This window comes from Megalobrama amblycephala, linkage group LG2, assembly GCF_018812025.1.
Source record: "Megalobrama amblycephala isolate DHTTF-2021 linkage group LG2, ASM1881202v1, whole genome shotgun sequence".
Classification (NCBI taxonomy): Eukaryota; Metazoa; Chordata; class Actinopteri; order Cypriniformes; family Xenocyprididae; genus Megalobrama; species Megalobrama amblycephala.
The window spans coordinates 40575008-40600418 of record NC_063045.1 but is presented as its reverse complement, the minus strand read 5'-3'; positions in this window follow the sequence as shown (position 1 = coordinate 40600418).

Below are 25411 nucleotides of genomic sequence, written 5' to 3'. Positions count from 1 at the left end.
TCAGTTTTGGCGTATGGCGCCTTGCTAACAGACATTTGTAGAGCTGCGGGTTGGGCACTAAAAAAAGAGGCTTTCATTTGGCTATTCTGCCATAAAGCCCAAATCAGTAGAGTGTTGGTGATGGTGATCTCCACTCATGATCTCTGGAGCTCAACCAAACTGGGGTTCTTGGTCACTTCTCTTACCAAGGCTCTTCTCCATCTATTGCTCAGTTTGCCCAGGTGACAAGCTCTATGAAGAGTCCTGGTTAATAAAAACTTCTTCCATTCAAGAATTATGGAGGCCACTACACTTGGCTACCTTCAAATTGTTAGGTTTTTTAAAGTCTTCCCCTGATCTGTGTATCAATGCACAACACAGACCTTATGGTTTGATTTGAAATGTGTGTTTCTTTCCAAATCATGCATGCTTGTCTTCTTTTCCTTTTGATTGTCATCTGATTTTAGCTATTGGACCTCTTAGCTATTGCTGGATACTTTCATTTTATTTGATGGCTTAGCACTACTTAATCATTGTTTCAATGAGTAATGTATGTAAAAGAACAATTTGATCCTTCACTTTGGAGAAAAAAAAGTAAGCCACTTATAGGTTGGTTTCCTCAAAACGTTTCCAAAACATTGATCTTAAACAGCCCAAAACAGCAAAACTGCTGAGAGTTTGAGACTATCTGGTCACTGAAAATAGCAGATTGGGCCAGGGTTTGGGAAATCTCTTTGAAAGCTGCTTGAAAAAGATATTACTTTAGCAATTCCGTTTTTAGTGGTTCATAAATTACACACTTCACCTTTAAGTGGGGGATTATATGCATGAGAAAATCGTCTAAAAATCTAAAAAATAATAATAAATCAATAACCTTCTGTAAGCATTTGGGATTATCCTAATTGAATTCTTATTTTTTTTCACAAACTTCATTGTTATGCATGAGCTGAAATTTAGCATTTAATAAGCCTCCTTTAAGTCTTCTAAGTCTTCTAAGACAAAAAGGGAAATCATGAATTTATTTATTTTTCACCTCAGTCTTTCATAATTCATTCTATTGGTATGTTTGAGTCATACCATGGTTATCAGCTGCAACTTATTCCAGTCATCTGCATAAAGACCTGCACTTGCAGAAATATAATTGAATCTAAACCCCACAGAGGTTTTAAAGAACCACATTAATCCTTATTATCTTGATGGTGTAGTACAACTACCTGCAGTGCACCCCAGGTTTAGAGAGGACCAGATTTTTTTTACCCTATCCAACAATCCAAAGATGTTAACCCAAGGTCATGTAGTTCTCTGTATGAATATTCAGAGTTATGGTCTATATTGTAACACTTGTTATATTTAATGACAGTGTTTGGAAAGTAAATAACGAAAAGCTATGCTATTACAGTTACTAAATTTCAGTAGCATTACAGTAGCTTAGCAACTAACAAAAATGTGTTCCAAGAATGTTTTGCTAACATTTTCATGAAGCTATAAAACAATATTTCTGAATGTTCTCTGAAAATTCAAAATGTCCAGTTTTTTAAATGTTTTATAAAATGTTTTAAATGTTCTTTTTCTTGGTGATGCAAATGTTAAGGAAACATTCCATTGTATCATTCTTCATAATGGGAATGTTACTTTTGTATGTTTTGAATCGGATTACCTGCAATCTGTTAACTGACCATCTGATCTTTATTGTGCATCACAATGTCAATTACTTTTATTTACTTTTGGACAAACAGAGATTCTGATCATAAAATCTATTTTCAGCTATACTTTGTACAGACTGACACAATTATTTGAGTTGTGGCATAATATATTTCCAATGACCCTGCCGTTTAACAACAATCGTTTGTTGTTTTGCATGTCAATTAAGTCGACGTTCCCAGACAGAATACTGAAAGCTGCAATTTTATGTTGTTTGTTAAAATCATAGCATTGAATGAGGTGAACTACTTTAAATTATTTGCAGTAGCTTCCCCAATGGTGCTCAAAATCATCTTGTTCTCTATATAGCTGTCATTCTGTACTTCTAAGACACCTAATTTCCAAGGACTGCTTGAATAAACAATAATTAACATTTATGGAAATCAGAGAAATTGACTGGTGTGTAACTTATTATGCAAACAACGTCAGTAACCTTGTAGCCATGGGATCCAAGGTTGTGAAAACTGCCAGTTTTATGTTTCACGGCAATGCTACCAAAAACATCAATGCTATTTAATAAAATGGACTCAATGTCCTTTTTGGGTTTCGAATGGTATTAGCAGAAAATATGTGTCTGCTGGTTTTATTTTATTAGATGATTCAGCCTAGTTTCTTTTTGTATTGTTCATTGTTGTTGTGCTCCAAAACCTGAAAATTAACTTTTAGTGTGCAGTAGTGGTATTATTTCACATAGCAGCTGTGCATGACCTCAATAAAACAAAGATCCAGGTAACGTGAGCAGAATTTCCTGCATGCTACCAGTGCCAACAGATGTTTGATATACTGGAATCCATTTTTCAAATTAAAAGCTCTCCTCATCACATAATTAGCTGGGAGAGCATGCCAGGTCAATATCACAGTAGTGAAGTGAGAGTCCATCTCATTTGCCTCACCCGTCATGTGGCTTTTTGGCAAGCAAGCTGAATTTTGCTTTGCTAGACTGGTTCTTTTGACCAAATTTAACTTTTGAACTTTGTGATTTATTTATGGCCAATAAATATGAATTTAAGTGGCACTTGTGTATATTTGTCACCTGTCCCATAAAGGTGTATCATTTATTTGTATTTATGGTCGCTTTATATTACATGGCCCCTACAGTGAGTTGTTTGAGAGGTTCAGGCTTGTGATAGTTAGTGGACTGGATGTAGAGCTATAGTGATGAGGTTATCAGAGAGGTCACTGGCCCCGTTTGACAGAGATGCTGATGGATTTTCCCTTGGCTCTGTTCCTGCCATTCCCATTCCTGTCACACACACTCTCCCATAAATCATTATTATTTCCTCTGTTCCCCCCTCTTCAGTCTCAAAGAACCCTTTTAAGGATTTAAATTTTTCCCTCCTCAACATACTCATGACTTCATTGGCAATTTAAATATAAGCAACACATTACATTAAGGTTCCCTTTGTAAAGGGTTAATAAATGTATTCATTATGACTAATAACTAATTTACAAATGCATTATAATCCATTGATAAGTAGCTATAACTGCATACTGCCACAATCATGTTAACTTAGCTTGTTTTCATGGACCTTAAGGTTTTTTTTTATTTATTTATTTATTTTATTCAAGACATAAGTTCCCTTTGTTCTAGTTTGCCCACCACTCATCAGTCACCATGGACACTAACACTATCATCACAGCTGTTCGTCTTTTAGTTAATCATCACTGTGTATTTAAGTTTCTTCCCTTCATTCTGTTCAGTGTCCAGTATTGTTTGTGTTTGACACTCTGTCTCTTGTTAGTTGTTATTTAATAAACCTTGAATTATTAGCATCATCTTCGTCTTCTGTGAATTTAAGCATTACACACGAATAAAAATGGTGACTTTAATGCAATACCTGCCAAATGGTGAGCCATTTTAACTCATATGTTATAAATATATTTATTTATACATATTTTACTCAAAATCAGATTACTGATTTATTTCATGATGCAGCAAAAATGGACTATTATAGTGAGACAGAGGGTGTTGTTTTTGTGGTTTTCATTAATATATTACTATGTTGCTTACCAGAAGGTAGTGTGTCTTAAGCCCGGGATACACTGCAAAATTTTAGCAATCCTATAAGATCATTACAAATCACACTGTGCTTTTAAACTTGGATACGACATGCATGTAGACAGTATGACGATGACACCTATTGACTTGTAGGCTACGATGCAAGTTTCTATAGAAGAATAAAACGTAATCAGCATGTGCTGAAAAAAAAAAAAAGGAAGCGGCTAAAGAAGAAGGGAAAAGAGCTTGAGGTAAGCAGTTTTAAGTTTTAGCATATTGCATTGATTTCATGTTGCATTTTTTTTTTTGGCTGGTCAGTAGACGTAGGTCGTAGCAGCAAACACTGTGCATTGATCATGATCAAAAAAAAAAAAAAAAAAAAAAAAAATATATATATATATATATATATATACATATATGAGCACAATAGAAACTTGATGAGATATTAAAAATTAAATGGTGAGATATTAAAATATTAAAAATTCCAATATTAGTAACCTATGAACTTTAATGTTAAATGGACAGCTGCTAACCATTTATTTGTGACTTACAATCATTAATAATCTGTGAAAGTTCAACTTAATGTGAAGTGGACACACATGAATCAATTATTTGTTAATTATTTATGCACACATAGAAGAGACTTTTTTTGGTGACATTTTTTTTTTTGTTGATGAACTATGTCAGTAAATAACTTCTTTTACAGCACATTGGAAAATTACTGAGCATGATTTCTCATGGAAATTGATTTATGCAAGTAAACTCACAATTCAGAGAAATAATCAAGTATTCTGTCAAATGATAGCTAAGTATCTCATCAATAAGACAAATATTTGATAAATACAAGCTGAATAAAGGCACCTATTTTTTATATTTAATATATCTAATTTAACAGTTTTGCAATAGTCATTAAATCAATGTCTAAATGCACGTTACTGTCACATAGAGTTTTGGTTCTGTTTCATGTTCATGTTTCTTGTCTTACTTTTGAAGTTTAGTAATGTTTCATGTTCCTGTTTGTCACTGCTTTGTTTCCATGTTTGCCATGTGCTCCCTTATGTCATGTGATTCCCTTGTTTGTATCATGTGATCCTACCATATGCTCACTTGTCATATGTCCTATGTTTTCATTGGTTTATTGGTTGAGTGTGCACAGGTGTATCTTGTCTAGTGATTAGTCCTTGTGTATTTAAACCTCATGTTTGTGCTGTTCCTGGTAAAGCATTGTCCATGCACCACTGCTGGTGAGTTTGTTTTCAAGCTAAGCCATGCTAAGTCAAGTCTTTTTTGTTTTATGTTTGATCAAGTGAATGGAATAAAACTGCACTTGGGTTCTCTAAGCAACTTGCCTCCAGTGGATCCTTGTTACAGTTACAGAATATTAACATATTTCAATGATTATTTTTGATATCATAATAAAGTCCACTTTAATTTGAGGATTTGGCCATCCACTTTTGCAGTACCTGCGCACGACCGAACCATCTGTGGGAGCGTAGAGTGCAGTTATTTGTATTGTAACAAATACATTGAATTAACACAGCTATTACACATAAACACTTGAAAAGGACTGCAATGTCACCTCAGCTTACAGGTAAAATCAGTAAACACAATGGGCCTCATTTATCAATCTAACGTAGAAAAGAATCTAGCGTAGCGTCAGTTCTGGCAGGTCACGTCAGTCAAGCTTGCATCAGCTGACTCCCAGGTGACTTGTGTCTACCTATAGGAATACGACGCCTATCACGGCATTTATATATAAGCTCCTCAGTATTATCAGCAGCTATTGCATTCTCAGGAGCAATTAATGGTGAATTCGACAGGCAAAACAGCATCATCTCACTAGGAATTCTGCAATCGGGAATTTAGCGAGAGGGATTCATGGATTTCACCTCTCATTCACCGCATGATCATAAGCCGACTGATTGGAAATTACTGAGTTAACCTTAGCATTGCTTCTCGCATCGCTGCAATTAGACACGGACTCGCAGTTCAGATCTGCACTCCCCGCATGAAGAAGCGTTTCAAGAGAAGATCAAACATCCACTTCGGCTATTTCACTCAACTTCATCTCTGAATGTTTCCACGAAGCTAAGCTAAGTTCCTTTTAATGCTCATTGTTTTAAAACTCATGCTGTTGCTAAAGCTATCAGTGTTGCTTAGGCTTCTAGTCCTTCTCAGTAAAATGTTTTTGCAAAGCTTTTGCGATCGTATTTGGCGATGTGCGTTACTTTTCTGTTGTCGTTGGCAACCGGTTAGATCGCTGCGCACGCTTATCTGGTCGCTTTCGTTTGTATAGCAACATACACGTTGGACGGATCGCCTGTGTTTAGCGTTATACATCGCAGATTCAAGCAGCTTTGCAGTAGAGACAGAAAAACAACGATTCATGGTGCAAACGGATTTTCTGCTGTGGCGCGTAGCTATAGTTTAAAGCCATTTAGAACAAGCTTTTCTTAAGCTGCTATGGAAGGCAAAAATAGAGAGAAAAAAATTGCTTGTTACCGAAGCTCTAGTGTCATTGCTGCATACTATAAGCACATACTGTGGTAAGTTTATTCAGGTAACTGTTACATGCTATCTTAAGCTGTTGTCTTAGACTTTATGCTAGCCTATTTATGGTATCTGATTATATTTCAACATTCTGTGTTAAGTGAGCAACTTTCTGTGGCTTGAAAACTTATCAGAGTATTGTAACATGCTTGTCTTTGTTTAAATACACAGATGTTTCTTATTTAACCCTAACAACATCAAAACTTGATGATCCCGTAAGGAGTGTGAAATCATGGGAGTCGTCATCTTCACTTCCACAGCCGAAGGAATCAGCCTGACTGGAGCAGAAATTGTTCATGATGAGGAAGCACTGTATTTTGTGCTTAGCTGCACGTTGCATCTAACTCAGAGCTATTGCTGCGGGTGTATGCTTCCCCTGACCAGACTACCATAGTTTAATACTAGTCTGTGATTTACAACATGCTTGTTGTATCAGATTGCCGCCGCTAGGGGTGTAAGCTTCCCCCAATAGGAGAAAGAAAATAAATAATAAATAAATATGTATCAGGCAATGGGTGTATGCTTCCCCGACTAGATTGCCGATAATGGTGTATTTATATATAAATATAAATCGCTAAAAATATATATCGCTAACTAAATGCACTACAACATGCTTGTTGTATCAGATTTGCTGCCGCTACGGGTGTAAGCTTCCCCCATTTATTTAAAAAAAAAAAAAAAAAAAGAAGAAAAAAAAATTAAGCTAGGCTCATTCCTCATTCAGGTAACTGCATTTTAGGAAACATGCCATTCAGATTTTCGCACTCAGTTTGTGTTGGGGGATTTTGGCATATGGTTTGTTTTGGGGGTTTATTGCTGCTCTCCCTGCACTTATCCATGCTAGGCTGCATGGATGCGCAGGGAGTTCTTGCCCAGAACAGAACCATACCGCCAATACAAACTCTATGCATTATCTATCATATTTGACGATAGTGGTCCTGACAGAAATCTAGCGTAGCGTCAGTTCTGGCAGGTCACGTCAGTCAAGCTTGCATCAGCTGACTCCCAGGTGACTTGTGTCTACCTATAGGAATACGACGCCTATCACGGCATCTATATATAAGCTCCTCAGTATTATCAGCAGCTATTGCATTCTCAGGAGCAATTGCCCTCCTCCATCCCCAGCTCCTCCTCTCTTCAGTCAGGATTGGCCTTATTATTCCCCTAATCAGACTAATTCTCAAATATGTCTTAAATTATGACATTTAATGATATCTGCATATGTTGGTCCTGTTCTGTTTACCCTAAGGGGGTTTATTGCTGCTCTCCCTGCACTTATCCATGCTAGGCTGCATGGATGTGCAGGGAGTTCTTGCCCAGAACAGAACCATACCTCCAATACAAACTCTATGCATTATCTATCATATTTGACGATAGTGGTCCTGACAGAAATGCATATCTGAGTGCAGAAATCATCTTAAGACAGGGTTCACGTGAAACATTCATATGCTGCCAATCCCATTGTATGACTGATCATACATTGATAAATGTGGCAACTGAAAACAATCATCATTTAAATATCACACCCCAAATTTTAGAAGCCTCACCCAATAGTTTACGACACAAAGAAATGTAACCTGACATGAAAACGAAATTTATCTTACTCTAAAAACACCCATCAACCGCGTAATTGCAAACAATACAATTAATTTATATTAAATAAAAATGCCAGTAAATAAAACTAAATAATTACAAGCTTTATTAACATATAACTTGGCTATTTCAGTACTCTCCACATTCATGATGTAACATTTATTGGTTGCTGACCTACTGTTCATTATGTAAACAAACCTTTGTACTTTACTCATGTTTCAATATCCACATAAAACATCCTTCACAAGCACAAAAAAAGTGCGCTGACTGGTACAGATGTAGCCTATAGCAGACCATTTAAACTGAGCAGTATTAAAGGGTTAGTTCACCCCAAAATGAAAATTCTGTCATTAATTACTCACCCTCATGTCGTTCTACACCCGTAAGACATCTTTGGAAGACAAATGAAGATCTTTTGACGCTTTAAAAACTTCATAAAGAGATCGGAAAAATAATCCATATGAATCAAGCTGATTAGTCCAGCTAACATAAGCAGAAGCTCAACCTAACCTGAATAACTCATAAGAGCAAACCTCTTCCAGAAACAATCAATTCTGTTGATGTTGCTTTTTTGCGCATAAAGCGAAAAAACAAAAAAAACAAAACAAAACATGGTATTTTAATGGGTCACAGACACTTATCTATTTTAATTCAATTTTAAATTGACATTTTAATCATGTCATTTAATGGATAATGGTCGATTAGTGAGTGATTGTCGGTCAGTAAAATAATCTAAATGTTCTCAGAACAATTCTCCACCAGATTTACTGCTGCACGCAAGTTAGCGCAGACTCAAAAATGAACAAAAATGAACTGAGACGACCATATGCCCAATTTTCTGTCGTACGTTTGTTTCATAAATGAGGCCCAATATGAGATTAAAATTTTGATTCAGAGCACCTGAGGCACCTGAAGTCCAGAGTCCTGACAGCGAGACTTCTCATTATGAAAAGTGGCTTTATTGGATGCTCATTAGTGCCAACTCCTGTCACACGGCAGAATATACAAGCTTTAGTAATGTGAATCTAAAAGAGTACATAAAAATTATAGCCTACTACTTCTACTAAAAAAAACAATACATTGCATAATATAGGCTACATATTTCTCATGGTTGGTTGTGAAGAGCAGTGAGGAAGTAGGATTTAGATGCAGGAGTACTATTTTTATTAGGATATCTAAACTCAGGAAAAACATAGAACAAACCATCCACATAAAGATGCAATCAGAAAACAAAAGACTAAACTTCAGGGCTGTAAATACACAAGACTAAATGAGTAACTAAACAAGACACCGGTTGAACGAAATCAATTACTATAGAAACAAATAAGGACTTAGAAACCAAAGAAAACAGGAATAAAACAAGGAACAGAACACAATACAACATAATGCAATAATATCAAAATAAGGATCTCTAAGCAGACTAACACAAAACTAGATGTGACCATTTTAGGTAACCCTTTATAATAACTGCACACTATGAAGCATTAGTTAATAGTTAATTAATCACTTATAAAGCATTAATAAACATTAGTAAGTGGTTTATAAATACAGCTATAATTGCTTTATTCTTGATTTATAAGCATATCTATAATGTGTTTAATAATTGTATTTTCATACTTTATTAATTATCAATTTATCATTTCTAAATTAAGTATTACATTATTTACAAACCAGTTGTTTACGAGTTGTCAGTAGTTCATTTAGGAAGTGTAAGTAAATGATTAATAAACTATTTAAACATTCATTTATACATCTTATTATTTAGACACATAGTAATAGTTACTTAGTGTGTTAGTAAATGTTTTATTAACACACATTCCTACTGTAATTCATGATTTATTCAGATAATTATAAAACATTTAGAGGCAGTCAGTTAACTATTTTTGTGAGCTCATCTAAAGTGAGGACTATTTATGCTTTGTAAAGCTTTTATAAATGAGATTTAAAGGTTCAGTGATCTTCTGCACTGCTGTTCTCTAATGTTTTAAAGTTAGTACTGAGGTAGTTTTGACATTGGGAATATGTATTAATAAAGCATTTAATAACACACTAAGTAACTAATACTATATGTCTAAATAATAAGATGCATAAATGTACATTTAAATATTTTATTAATCATTTACTTACACTTCCTAAATGATCTTATGAACCACTGACAACTCCTAAATAACTGGTTTGTGAATAATGTAATACATAATTTAGAAATGATATATTGATCATTAATAAAGTATGAAAATACAATTATTAAACTCATTAAAGATATGATTAGAAATCAAGAACAAAGCATTTATATCTGTATTTATAAACAGCTTACTAATGTCTATTATTGTTTTATAAATGATGAATTGACTATTTACTAATGCTTAACTAATGCTTCATATCGTGAGTTATTCTAAAGTGTTACCCAATTTTATATTAATTCATTACACATTACATGTTATAATAATACAATTAGATCATCAATGTTAGAAACCTTTGAAAGTTCACTTAAATTGTTATATAATTTCTGATAATTTCTGATATGCAAATTTGTATCTTGTTTTGCTTTGTTATACACTGTTACATTTTAGAAATAAAAAAGGTTCACATCACCAAAGCCTGTGAGTCTGTAGTAAGACATTATCTAACTCTTTACATATGAGATAATCAAACAGTAATATTTTTTTTTTAATTACAGTGACAAATAAGAACTCACAATTTGTATATATTAAAAATGTAGAGACTACAATATACAAACTATGAATTAACAATAAACTAATAGTTTACAAATTATTTATAAGTACTTACTGTATACTTATTATTAAAGTGCCCCTATAGATTTTTTAAAATGACCTCTCATGTAGTGTGTAACATAGCTCTAAGTGAATGAAAACATCCTGCAAAGTTTTAAATCTGAAAGTGCACCGTATATAAAGTTATTGTCTCTTAAATGTAAGAGTCGACTCTAAGTCAATTAAACAAGTCATTTGTAAAATGAATCCCAAGCCGTTTCGTTGTGACGTCAAGACGAAACATTAGCATACTGCCTGCCCATTTATTGCGTGTACAGACACCAGGGAAAACTTGAACCCCCACAAACACTGCAGCTGATTCATGTGGATACTGGATAGCATCATGTCGAGAAGATGCTGTGCTTTACAGTTTGTTTTTTCACTGCCTAAGGATGAGCATGTGAAGAATCAGTGGTTAAAGTTAATCTTTACAACGATACCACAGCAGTATAGCCCGGACCTTGTGCTGTGTTCCCGTTATTTTACTGTCGACTGCTTCTTCAACCTAAATGCGTTCAACGAGGGATTTGCAAGCCGGTTGTTATTGAAAGATGGGTCAGTACCCAATTTATTTAGATCAGCTTCTTCCTCCTTCTAATCACAACCTGTAGGTATGATTATTAATTGTTGCTGTTATGTTCTCTGTAGCATGCACAATACGTATTTAGTTGTGTACGCTCCAGGGAGCTTGTAGGTCTCCAGCTGACCAGCTAACAGCAATATGTTTTCGCTCACAATTGTGTCAAGTGTTTTTCATTGTTATTTCTTGGAGTTGTGATAAACTCCAACCTGGTGATCTGACCAATCACTGTAGATTAGTGCCACGCAAAAGAGAGGTTTAGAAAAATTAATCGTTGAGCAAATTGTTTGGGAGTCGTTGAGCAAATAAGGTAAAAAATAAATGCATATTGTAAGACAATGAAAGTGTTTTTTGACCTTGCATGCATGTAAATCTGTTGCTGGGGACTACCAAAACAAAAATAGGAACCTTTCAAATGCCATAACAGAAGATAACATGATAAATAGAAGGCATCAAATAGAGCCATGGGGTCTACTTTATTTTGGCGATTGGCCCCAAAAATCCTGTTTAGAGCACCTCTAATGTTAACAAATGGAACCTTAATGTAAAGTGATACTGTCACAGTTCTTCTTCTTCTTTTTTTTTCTCCCCCTCAAGGACTTTTCTTTGTTTCCTGTTTCCTTTGTGCCTATGTTCCCATTTGTCATTAGTTACCATGGTTATTCATCATATGATTAATGAGAGCACACCTGTTTGTATTTGAGTTCGTTATCCTATAAAAGACCTTGTTGTTTGTGTTAGCGTACACACAGTTACATTGCCATTCTCATCGGAAGACTGCTTTTGTTTTATTTTATTGAAGTTAACACTATTATTTTGAAGCTATCTTCCTCATTGTCTTCCTTCGTGGAAATAACCATGACAGTTACTATTATTATTAGTTATATTGGTCCCATCTATCTTGCTTTATATTTATGAATAATTTCTTTGTATTTTGCGTCACATCTTCAATCTTCTCTTAATTGAATTTCTTAGTTTTTAAATTTGTATAGGTTTCTGCACCTCTTTCATCATAAATCTTGCCAAACAAGTAATTATTTTGCATTTGCAAAGGTTTTGTGAGACATAATTACTCAGACGAAAATAAGTCAACTAGTTTCACCTCTGCATTTTACACGGGGGAAAACTTGCTGTACATCTTAGTTTGACGTTGACAAAACAAAATGCATAAGCAAACAACCTAATCAATGGAAAGGGCTTTGACATAATTTACATCATCATAAATCACAGCCCACCCCCCAATCAGGAAGCCAGACATGTTCATCAAGCGTTTGCTGCATCCATATCGATGCAAAATGACAGTCAAAACAAATTAAACAGGCTGGGCTGCTGAAGTGAGAATTTTGAGGGTCATGGTCATTTAAACCTCTATTCATCAACATAAATACAGAGACTTTAATAAAAAAATAAAAGCACACACAAACATCCTGAGGTGTTTTCTTTTTTCCCCTCTTAAAAGTGATTCAGCAATTTTTGGTCTCCAGTGAGAACATATGAAAATGGCAACCTGTATTAGAAATCATTAAATATATATATATATATATATATATATATATATATATATATATATATATATATATATATATATATATATATATATATATATATATATATATATAATAAAAAAAGATTAGTTATTAATTGCCTTGTAGAACAACTTCAGCCAGGTTTTACTCAGGATTGAAAATCAGTTTTTAAAATGAGGAATGAAAAGTTAAGATAAACAAGATAAACAACTGTAGGTTTTATTATTTTATTTTTTTTAAGAAGAGATTGTAACTGTACTGTAAAAATTTCAACTTGAATAGATTATTTTAATCTATTGATTTATAGCAATATTTATATGCTGTGCACATTTAAACAAGCCAAAACATTTCTCTCTAGATGACATTTCCTATGACTCGCCATGCAGCGCAGACACAGAATTTCCTTCTAAGTGAGAGAACACAAAGTAAGTGTTCTCATCTACGAAGTGTATTTATGACAATATTTTGTTTTATAACGATATTTGTGTGCTGTTGATATTTGTGAAATTTAACCACCACTTTCAAGGTCCAGAAAGGTACTAAAGACATCATTAAAATAGTCAACATGACTGCAGTGGTTCAACCTTAATTTTATGAAGCAACGAGAATAAAAAACAAAAACGCAAAAACAAAACAAAAATAATGACTTTATTTGACAATAGGCTATGCGTGATTGCGTCTGAAGTACTTATGTCAACTAGTCCAATGGCGAGACAGAACATCACGACAAGGAAAGCATAAAAGCACTTCCGGAATGACCGGCATTAGCTTCTGTGCCTCGGCAAGCACATTTTTATTTATTGTCTTATTTATTGTTGTCTGTCACTATATCAGTCACAAGCATAAAGATATTATGGCGAGCAAACAAATGTTTAGATCGTATGCTCCTCCTTGCCTTCGTTTCATTACGGATGGGGATACACACAATCTTTGTGTTGTTTGTTTGGGAATGGAGCATGACTGTGAGCATTGCGTGATACTGTCACTTTGCACGCTCTGCTCCCGCCTGTCAATCGCTGAGGAGAGTGTTCAGGCCCCATCGTTGCCGAGGCAGCACAGAAGCTGGTATCATGGGGTTCGCAAATGGATCTCGCGGAGGGGTTAGTGATGGGCGCCGCCTTTTCTCTGACTTCACCCGGGGGATCCAGTGCTCTCTCTCTGGGATTGGAAGCACCCTAATTAATTAGTTATTAATGATAAACTGAATGTACAGTAAACACCTTTTAGTCATTATACTTAATAAGCCATATTATTTTTGTGTAGTGATGTAATTATATTTCTGTGCCATTCAAGTTAACCGAACAATAAACTAGTAATTATAAAATAGTATAGTAAAAGTAGTATAGCTAAAATAGTATAATAAAGACAGTTTGACCTCCAAAGTGAAAGGTATATCCACATTAATTATTGCACTTATTGAGTGATATTCAAGTTTATTGACAGAATAAGCCAATAATTAAGGCTAAACTGCCATTAATACAGTACTAATAAAGGCAATTTGACCCCCTATTCTAAAGTGAAAGTTAAATCCTCATTAATTATGGCACTTATTGAGTGATATTCAAGTTTATTGACGAGAGTAAGCCAATAATTAAGGCTAAACGGCCATTACTAAGACAATTTTACCCCATATTGTAAAGTAAAAGTTATATCCTCAATTAAGGCACTTATTGAATGGTCTCATTGTTATATAAGTATTAATACATAACTTTTACAGACACAAAACATACTTTTTTTGTATGTGTGGATAAATGGTGAAAGATACAACATGGACGTATTGGCAACATTTAAACTTAAGCATATTACGCTTTTACAGCAGAACTTAAAATATTTACAGATCTTTTATATCATAAAGATATCTGTATAATTTCCCTTTTACCATTTTATGGATAAATGTCATAACCATATTATAGAGAATATAAAATGAAAATAATGGACAGAAATATTTAGGAAAATGACAATTTTAGTAGCACTATAGCATTAAAAGGATATTTTGAGCCACAAAATCCACTCAAACCTACCCATAACCATTTCTTAAAAATATGTAGTTATAAAGAAAAACATAACAGACAGAAAAGTATAACTTAATCACAATAATTTCTTTATTAAGAAAATGTCAAAAGCGATACCAGTAGTAGTCCAAATGATGATGTGTTGCAGTCGCAGTCCTCTCTAATAGTTTTGTATCAGGTAACGTTACAGAGCAGAATTAAGTTATTAATCCACAAAAATGGTATTCCGCTTCAATTCACTTCATGGCATGTCGCAATCTGTGATGAAGCAGGCGAGAGCCAATGAGCGTTGCTATCACTGCCGTAAAACGTGTCATGTCAAGCTTTTTGAGGCGGTGTCATGATAAATTAAGGTTTTAAAGTGTAGTTTTGTTTAACGTAACTTTTTAAAATGAGTTTGCAGTGAAAGTCACAAACAGTGAGAATAATAAGTAATAATTTTTAGTGCTGTCAATATTGTATGTTTCAATGTATGAAAACATAAGTAAATGTATGTGTTGTAGAACCACACTTTACATAAAAATACACATTCTCGTAAGATCACGTTGCAGAATAACTAAAACCAAGAATAACTCTAGAATAAGGGATCGAATAGTCTTTATTGGTACTGTATTAATGGCAGTTTAGCCATAATTATTGGCATATTCTGGTCAATAAACTTGAATATCACTCAATAAGTGCCATAATTAATGAGGATTTAGCTTTCATTTTAGAATAGAGGGTCAAATTGACTTTATTAGTACTGTATTAATGGCAGTTTAACCTTAATTATTGGCTTATTCTGGTCAATAAACTTGAATATCACCCAATAAGTGCCATAATTAATGTGGATATACCTTTCACTTTGGGTGTCAAACTGTCTTTATTATAATATTTTAGCAATTTACAATTGAAAACCAGCAGTAAATAAACATAACTACTTGCTTATTGTTCGGTTAACTTAATAGAATGGCACAGAAATATAATTACATCACTACACAAAAATAATATATGGCTTATTAAGTTGTAGATAATGACTAAAAGGCATTTACTGTACATTCAGTTAATCATTAATTACTAGATTATTTTTGTTTATATGTGTATCTTTCAAATGTTTAATAATTTGTAAATAATGGCTAATATGCCCTACTATATGTTAAGTTAATCATTAATTACTAGTTTATTTATGCTCAACTAATGCATAATTCGGGACCCTTAAAATGTAAAGTTAATCATTAATTACTAGTGTGTTCATTCTTAACTAATGCTTAATTGTGAACAAGTTAATTATTAATTAATGCTTAACTAATGCATTATTCTGGACCCTTAAAGTAAAGTGTTACCATTTGGGGTGAGGTAAATTAAAAGTGATATGCAGTGACGTCACAATCGTGTTGCATTATGGTATATGGAGCTGTCTGAAGGGAGCAAGGTTTCTGTCCATATAAACTTCCCCCGTCCACTTCACGGCATGGAACACACTTCAAAATGGCGGCAGGGATTCTGCTGAGGGGAAGTGCTTAGGGAAGTTTGCGAGTGCTTGTCTAAATGTGGAGTGGAGCGCAGCCAAGATTTGGCTGGTTAGGATGGACAATTGGCTCCTGCTGGTAATTACTCCAGAGTAATTAGTCACATGGCATTTATGACTCAAGTAATTGGGTCAAAATCTTTTTGCACAGAAAAAGTACCCATGAGGAATGACAGCAGCATGCTGGTTGCATACTTCTGGAGATAATATTGCAGCTGAAAGCATTTGGAATAAATGGGAATGCTAACAGATAGCTTTCTCCAGGGACTATATACCTAGAATATGGTGCAATGTGAACCTTTATGCCACAAGACTGGCAGTCTGATAACAGATGATATTTCAAGTAGCTCTGAAAAAGTCTACATTACTTGAGATGATGCCCATAATTCTACCTGTGAGAAGCTTTGCCCTCTTATTCGTTAGCACCGAGTCCAATGCTATCCGATAGGATTTGGCTGTGGCTCTAATTGGCAAATTCCAGGGGGGATATATGGCCAGTTGGTGTGAGATTGACCTGGACATCAGAAGGGGGTTGGGAGTAAAGTCATTATCTCAGCCACCCGTCCAGGTCTCACTGATGATTTGCAGCAAATGGGAATGATAGAAGCACAATAACAGCATCCAGCAGGTATTATCTGAACTGGTGGGTGAGAGATCCTTCCTCTTTCACAACGTATATCAACCGTATTTTCTGACAGGCTAATCTCAGTAGATGGGAAGGCTGCTTTCAAAGACAGATGGGAATCTTGGCTAGCAGCCAGGAATATTCCTTCAATTTTGATACAAATGTCCATGTATAGTGATGAGGCATGCTTCCTGATGTTTGAGAATTCCCTTTTGGAATTGGATGGAATAGCTTATCTGATTAAATGTTCTTGTACATGTCATCCATTAAACTATAGACAACCCAATTGGGTTTTAGAAAACAATTTGAGCAACAATAATATTTTAATATTTAATGCATGCAGCTTTTGTTGACTTGAGATTCAGAATATACACGCATTATAAGGGAGAACAAGGACAATTATAAAATTGTTTTTATTTTCAATTATAGCTAAAAGACTACAACAAAATTGCCATATTTTGATGCAAGAAAGATATGTGCCTACAATATTAATACATTTTTTTTATTATTATTGTAAAAGATGTTATTTAATCATAATGTAGAATTAATATAAGGATTTGTGAGCTTCAAGCTAACAATGCTGCATTAATTAATTATGCAGTTGATTTTTATAAGCTTATTGTTTTGAGGTCTATCTTAATATTGCTGTTTTCATTTATTTATTTGTTTGTGCTTGGGAAAGATTAGATTTAAAGTAAATTCCTATGCATACTACCAGTGGACTAGCCTACACAAAAATGCAGACACTCAGAATTAGGAACATATCTGTTTTCTTTATAAATAAATATTTTCAAATAATGTGTCGGCGCCAATGGCCTCATGATGGTCTTTTTTAAACCAGCCTTTTGCTAAACAAAAATTACAGAACAAATGTTTCTAACATAACACTGTGAACCAATGTGTATATATCCTGTTTTCACCCACCTGTTTGTGTCCACTTAAGCCATAACCGACTGTATTTACATGAGATACTCCACACGATGGACATTTTGACAACAATTTGTGCATTTGACCATTCAGGCGCAAGGAGAACTGATAGCGCGCCGTCTGGGAGAACGGGGATCGCGCACAAGAAGGAGAGGGAGCGCGCGCGCGAGAGAGAGCGCTTCTGGTCTGTCATTCAACGCGATTTGCATGCAGTTCGCAATGTGTGTATTTCCACACCCCTGAGGCTGACATTGTTTTTGCTGCTGCCGTCGGTGTCTCTGTGCATGGAAAATTCTGTCAGTCATGTATTTTTACGAGTACGAGTACAAGTACACGAGCTTGGTATCGGTATCGGTGCATCCCTACTTAGAATATTTAATTATACTTTTTAGTACATCTCAATCAAAAGATTGAGTACAAGTATATATAAACCAAATATACTTTTCTGTCAGTATAAGTCAAGTATACTTAAGTGCAATTTTAAGTACATAAAGTATACTTCTGAGAGGTACATAAAAAGTAGACTGAAAGTATACTTTCTTCTTTTTAGTTTAAAAGAAGTATACTAATAGCACACTTGAATAAACTTCTTTTTCGTAAGGGAGTGCAAGCTTTGGGGGTGTTGATGGACTTGATCTGCTCAGTCTTGATCATTGTTCTATTAACAAGTCTTTGATAAAAACATGATTCTTTTAGCTTTTTTGTTCAAAATGTTGCTCTTTTTATGAAACTTACCCACATTCAAGTGTTGATAAAATGAATGAATGAAGCTAGATTATATAGTTTTAGTTGTTGTTGTTTAAAAGCAGAACAGTGATGCAAAAAATAAAGTCACTAACCACAATGCAGTTTTTTTTTTTTTTTTTTTGGGGGGGGGGGGGGGGGGTAACACTTTATAATAATGTTCAGTTATAAGTCACTTATAAATTATTAGTTAATGATTAACTAATATTTATAAAACATGACTATACATTCATAAATGATTAATAAGTGATATACTAACATTTTTTCAGTGTTTTATTAATTCAGTTATAAGTCACTTATAAATTATTAATGATGATTGAATCATTTACAAAACATGACTATTCGTTCATAAATGATTAATAAATGGTATAATGATTTACAAATGTGTTGTAAGTTATCTTAAAAGTGTGTAAATTATGAAATGTATCAAAGGTCATTAGTAGATTGTTGAAAGTTATTAGTTGATACATTATTTATCACTTATAAATCATTTAAGTATTTGTCAAAATGTTTTAGTATCAGTATCTCAATAAACAATTATTAATCATGAACAAATTATGAACAAACCATTAGTATATGATCAGTATATGATTTATTGATGAGGTTGTAAGCTGGTCTGTGTTCAAAAGCACAAATATGCAGGTATGCTAAAGCACTTTTTTAAGAAGAGTAATTTATTTGTTTTGAAGTGGATACACATTTATAAATGCCTTACAGTGGGTTATGTTAAATCCTTTCACTCATCAGCACAGACTTGTGTACTGTGTGGAGTATGTGGGATGTAGTGATAAAGTCAACCTCTGAACCGGTTTTACCTTCCACTGAAGCTCACATCAAGGTGCACAGAGTTAAAGACTCCATGTATGTCAGAGAAGACAGCTGTCAATACCCTTACCAGTCAGCACTTACACTGCAGTACACACTACAAAGTGTTCAACACCTGTTATAAATGATGTGTAAACGCATGAATAAATCATTTACAAAGCTTTCTGCATCCCCTAATCTGAAGTGTAAACCATTCATCTCTTGTATACCTTTCAGTTACAGAATATAAAAATCTATATGAATCCCTTATATTATATTTAAATTATAAATATTTTTTATGCAAATATATTTTACTATTATACAGTATAGATATCTTTGAGCCCCTAACTCACCCCTTATACCTAAACATGACCAATTTTTAGCCGCACACTTCACAAAAATAAAAAACGCAATATAGATATATTTACAGTGACTGTTATCTTATTTGATATACTATTGTATAAAAAGGATAATTTTAAGCTCCCTACTCCACCCTATAACCTTAAAGGGTTAGTTCACCCAAAAATGAAAATTCTGTGATTTATTACTCGTGCTCATGCTGTTCCACACCCGTAAGACCTTTGTTAATCTTCGGAACGCAAATTGAGATAATTTTGTTGAAATCCGATGGCTCCATGAGGCCTGCATAGGGAGCAATGACATTTCCTCTTTCAAGATCCATAAAGGTACTAAAAACATATTTAAATCAGTTCATGTGAGTACAGTGGTTCAATATTAATATTATAAAGTGACAAGAATATTTTTGGTGCGCCAAAAAAAAACCCAAAATAACAAAATTATTTTGTGATGGCCGATTTCAAAACACTGCTTCAGGAAGCTTCGGAGCATAATGAATCAGCGTGTCGAATCCGCAGTTCGGAGTGCCAAAGTCATGTGATTTCAGCAGTTTGGCGGTTTGACACGTGATCCGAATCATGATTCGATACACTAATTCCTCACTGAGTCATCTGATTTCAACAAAGATATCTTAATTTGTGTTCCGAAAATCAACGAAGTTCTTACGGGTGTAAAACAGCACAAGGGTGAGTAATTAATGACAGAATTTTCATTTTTGGGTGAACTAACCCTTTAAGCATAACCATTTTGACAATATACATAGTGCAACAGGCAGATAAATGTACATTAGTCACAATAATTTATTTAAAACATTACAAAAAGTAGTATAAAGAACAGACAAAGCAACATATGTGCTACATTACCAGCGCACTGACAGCAAAACATAAATTTGTGTGTTACAGAATGAAATTAAAGTGTTTAATTGCTGCAAAAAACATTCCCCTGATCTGCATGTCCATCCTCCAAAGCATCACGCTGCATCTCACTCAACACAGCAACTCAAATCTGGCATGTCGCAAACAGTCTATGGTGGTCGCAAATCACAAGTGACAGCCAATGAGGACGTGAGGAGTCTCGTAGTGTTTCAAGCACCAGTTTTGAAAGTTTAAATGGATGAGACGGCGGATATATTCGATTATTAATGTTTAATGATTATATTATGGAGAATAAGAATCTTTTCCTCACACGGTGGTATCGTACGACTTCTGAAGACTTGGAATAAAATGTACAAAAAATGGACCAAGGCAATTCCAGCGTTATGGACGTGAAATTTGCAGTCAAAACTTGAAATATAAATTCTCAGAGAATGCATTTAGTACCAACATATTGAACCGTCTGTTTATATATTCATAGTCCCTTATTAAAGGAGTCCAGACATTAGAAAAATGACAGTCTATTCAATCGTTTCATATTTTAGATGAGGGAAATATACATGCGTTACGGACTTGACAAAAAAAGTCACTAAGTTTTAGTGTCAACATAGCTTTTAGGAATTCTGTGAACTGTGTGAACCAAAAGTAATACTGCCCACCGAACGAAGAAGGGTTGGCTCTTCACAGAACATAAAATATTGATTTTATTTTATTTTTCTTGTTTGCATTTATGAGGAAAAAACAAAGTTACGGACGTGACGTTACAGACGTGACCGCTCTGGAATTGGCACAGAAGACTGCTTTAAAACTTTCACAGAGACCTCAAGTGGGAATTTAAACCACCACATGTTGATATCTGGGATACCAGTATGGTAAGACTGCAGAAATAATCAACTTTATACTAAACTTAAACTTAAACTTAAAATACTGATATATACGGTAAGCCTGAAACAGATCACAGCAATATAAATAAGCAAGGTCATATGCAAATGATTTAATATGAAGCGTCCGTAACAGTCATGTCCGTAACACCTATTATGGTTGTTCAGAGGAACATAGTGAGGTGATTTGTTACAAAACACTGCTTCATGAAGCATTGGAGCATAAATGAATCAGTGTATCGAATCATAATTCAGATCACGTGTCAAACTGCCAACGGCTGAAATTATGTGACTTTGGCGCTCCGAATAGCAGAGTCGATATACTGATTCATTTGTGCTCAGAATCTTCCTGAAGCAGTGTTTTGAAATTGGCCATTACTAAATAAGTCATTATTTTGTTTTGTTTTTTTGCGCTCCAAAAATATTCTTGTCGTTTTATAACATTAATATTGAACCACTGTACTCACATGAACTGATTTAAATATGTTTTTAGTACCTTTATGGATCTTGAGAGAGGAAATGTCATTGCTCCCTATGGAGGCCTCACGGAGCCATTGGATTTCAACTAAAATATTTGAATTCGTGTTCCGAAGATTAATGAAGGTCTTGCGGGTGTGGAACGGCATGAGGGTAAGTAATAAATGACAGAATTTTTGGGTGAACTAACCCTTTAACTCTGTGCACCTTGATGTGAGCTTCAGTGGAAGGTAAAACCGGTTCAGAGGTTGACTTTATCACTAGATCTCACACACTCCACACAGAACACAAGTCTGTGCTGATGAGTGAAAGGATTTAACATAACTCACTGGAATCACCTGACTTTAAGGCATTTATAAATGTTTATCCACTTCAAAACAAATACATTACTCTTCTTAGAAATAGTGCTTTAGCATACCTGCATGGTTGTGCTTTTGAACACAGACCAGCTTACAACTTCATCAATAAATCATATACTGATAATTTACTAATGGTTTGTTCATCATTTTTTGATGATTAACAATTGTTTATTGAGATAATGGTACTAAAACAATTTGGACACAAATAATTAAATGATTTATAAGTGATAAATAATGTATCAACTAATAACTTACTAAACTAAAATAATAACTAATCAACCATCTACTAATGATCTGTTTATTTCATGATTTACATTTTTTAAGATAACAATTTGAAGACACATTTGTAAGTCATTAGCATACCATCATTTATGAATGTATAGTCATGTTTTGTAAATGATTCGTTCATCATTGTCTGACTTGTAAGTGACTTCATACACTGATAAAATGTTAACATATCACCTATTAATCATTTATGAATGTATAGTCATGTTTTGTAAATAATTAGTTCATCATTAACTATTTTCATTTATAAACGACTTATAACTGAACTTTATTATAGTGTTACCTTTTTTTAGATTCAAAGTAATTAACATTTCTCATCCATAAGTCAAAAAGCCCTGTATGCTTGATATTTTTTGTAATCTTTTTTTTTTTTTTTAAACAGTGTAACTTTAGACAAAAGCAAAAAAAAAAAAAAAAAAAAATCTACATAAAGTCAAAATCATTGTTTGTCTAGTTCGTTAGTCATCCACTGTGATCTGACCATTCCTTTTTTTTCTGAAAAGGTAAGCAGAAAACATTGAATTTGTAAAATAAAAAGCAAAAGAACCACCAAGCCCTTAAGATTGGAACTGCATGCAAGCCAGTATAATTGATTAGGTAGAGGAGCTATTCCAGACTTGCAAATTCTCCTGTACTGTCACTGTCTCCACTTGGCTTACTTGTATAACACATTCGCTCTGTTCGTTTACAATGCAAAAACACTCTGCTGTCAGTTGTCTACGGAAAACTATCCATCAAAGGTGACTGCTGGCAGTCGGACTCTTGTAATGAGCTGTCTTCCTAAACAGCAGTAGTTCAGGACAGATCATTTACAGCAGAGCACACCTCTATCTCCACAGTATAACGGCAAACATTCTGTTGGCACAAATGGACACAGAGTTTGGCTGCTTGAATTTGAAGTTTTTTAATGCATAAATTTGTTACTTTAAATTTGTTATCTCTTTATTCATAGGTATTTGTAAGTGAAGTGTAGTTACAGCACATACCTTTTTGAGCAAAGGTATGATGAGCAATTTTGTATCTAAATTTCTTTCACTGTAAACTGATTTAATTTGGAGAGAGAGATACAGGGGGAGAGGCTTTATTGCACCAGATACATGTTACTTTACTCACAGCTGATTGATCCAGTTTGGGTTTGCGATCTCTAACCCAGAATAAAACCAGCTCCGGAGCAGGTTAGCCATGTAGCATAAGTTATCATGGCAATGAACACTGCTAAAAAACAATCCACCTTGAGACTGAAAAACCAGAGTTTGCTCAAACTAATCTCAAACTTACCTGGGTAGCAACTGAAACCGATTTCATGCAACAGGCCACTGATGCTTACCTGGACTGATGTTTATGTTATTTCTGGATATCCAGCCTGTTTTCCTGTTAATTATACTAACATGGACTCTCTGCAAGTTAAGTACATTTTGGTTATCCTTGTTAGCTTATTGGAAGCAGTATCTCAGTTCCCTTTCAAGGGAATTGAGAATTGACTCTGTGGGAATGATGTGATTGCATCATGAGCCACATGTGAAATCAGTCCAGTGGCGTGATGGAAGGTGGGTGATGGGTCTGCAATAAGAATCTAGTGGCTTGGATCTCACGTTTACAGAGGCAATGCGTAGATTATACTTCAGAGGTCTCCAGCGAGTTCTAGTGTCAGTATCCGCACGGAAACGTTGCGCACTGGAAGACTCGCCCCCTCTGAGGAGGGTTTCAGAGGTGGCAGTTCGGTTGTTTCCTGCCGGTCATCCATTTCAAGGCACTGGATTGGCTTCTCGAGTTATGCTAGAGACCAATCTCTAGAGGCTGGTTCCTTTAGTAGTCTCAGCTGAAGTCATCTCAGGGTAAGACAGATCTGAGGACTGTCATTAACTCGAGGAAGTCTTCGGCAAAGAGGTCCTGATGCCTTTGGCGCCAGACCTCTGAGGACAGTCCCCTCAGGGGGGAAGTGGTTAACATCTCATTATACAGTGCCCATTTCCCTTCGGTGCTCTCAGGGGGCCTTTCTGCCAAGTGTAGCAGCACTGAAATGCTTGCCCACACTGAGGAGGATCTCAGAGCAATCAGTTTGGCTGTTCCCTGCCGGTTCCCCACCTCAGGGCACTGAATTGGTTGCTTGAGTAATACTAGAGACCAGTCTCTAAAGGCTAGTTCTCTTGGCCTCCTGGAGGAAGTGGTTAACAGCCCATTTCCCTTCGGTGCCCTCAGGATGCTTTTCCAACCCCACCACCTTCAGGACACAGCGGTCTCCAGCGAGTTCTAGTCTCAGTGTTCTTAATTTCTTAGTTGTGCTCACCTGTTTTCACACAAGACAGGCACTGGTCAGTAGAGCAGCATGGGTATAAACATTCCCACAGCATCAGTTCTCGACGCAGCGCGAGTCCCTTGAAAGGGAACATCTCGGTTACAACTGTAACCTTGGTTCCCTGAAAAGGGAAAAGCTTGCCATACTTCCGGCATGCCCATGATCAACTTGCTTTGGCTTATCAGAAGCTGACATTGTTTAGCCTTGGTACGCTTTATAGCTTCCTGGTCATGATGTCACCCACCTTCCATCATGCCATTAGACTGATTTCACACGTGCTTCACAACACAATCACACAGGGCATTCCCAAAGTGTCAATTCTTGACACAGCATCTCGTTCCCTTTTCAGGGAACGCCTCGGTTACATAGGTAACCCTCGTTCCCTGAAGGAGGGAATGGAGATGTATGACAGAGAGACCGAGAAATAGTAATCTCGCTAGAGAGGCCAATCTGCTTCGAATGTAACTAAAACGAGCCAATGCACATTGGCATACAATCATATGCAGCAGCTGCTCGCCTCTTCAGGTTTTCGCTGAGGAGCCGAACAGGTTAGGCGTCAGTATCAG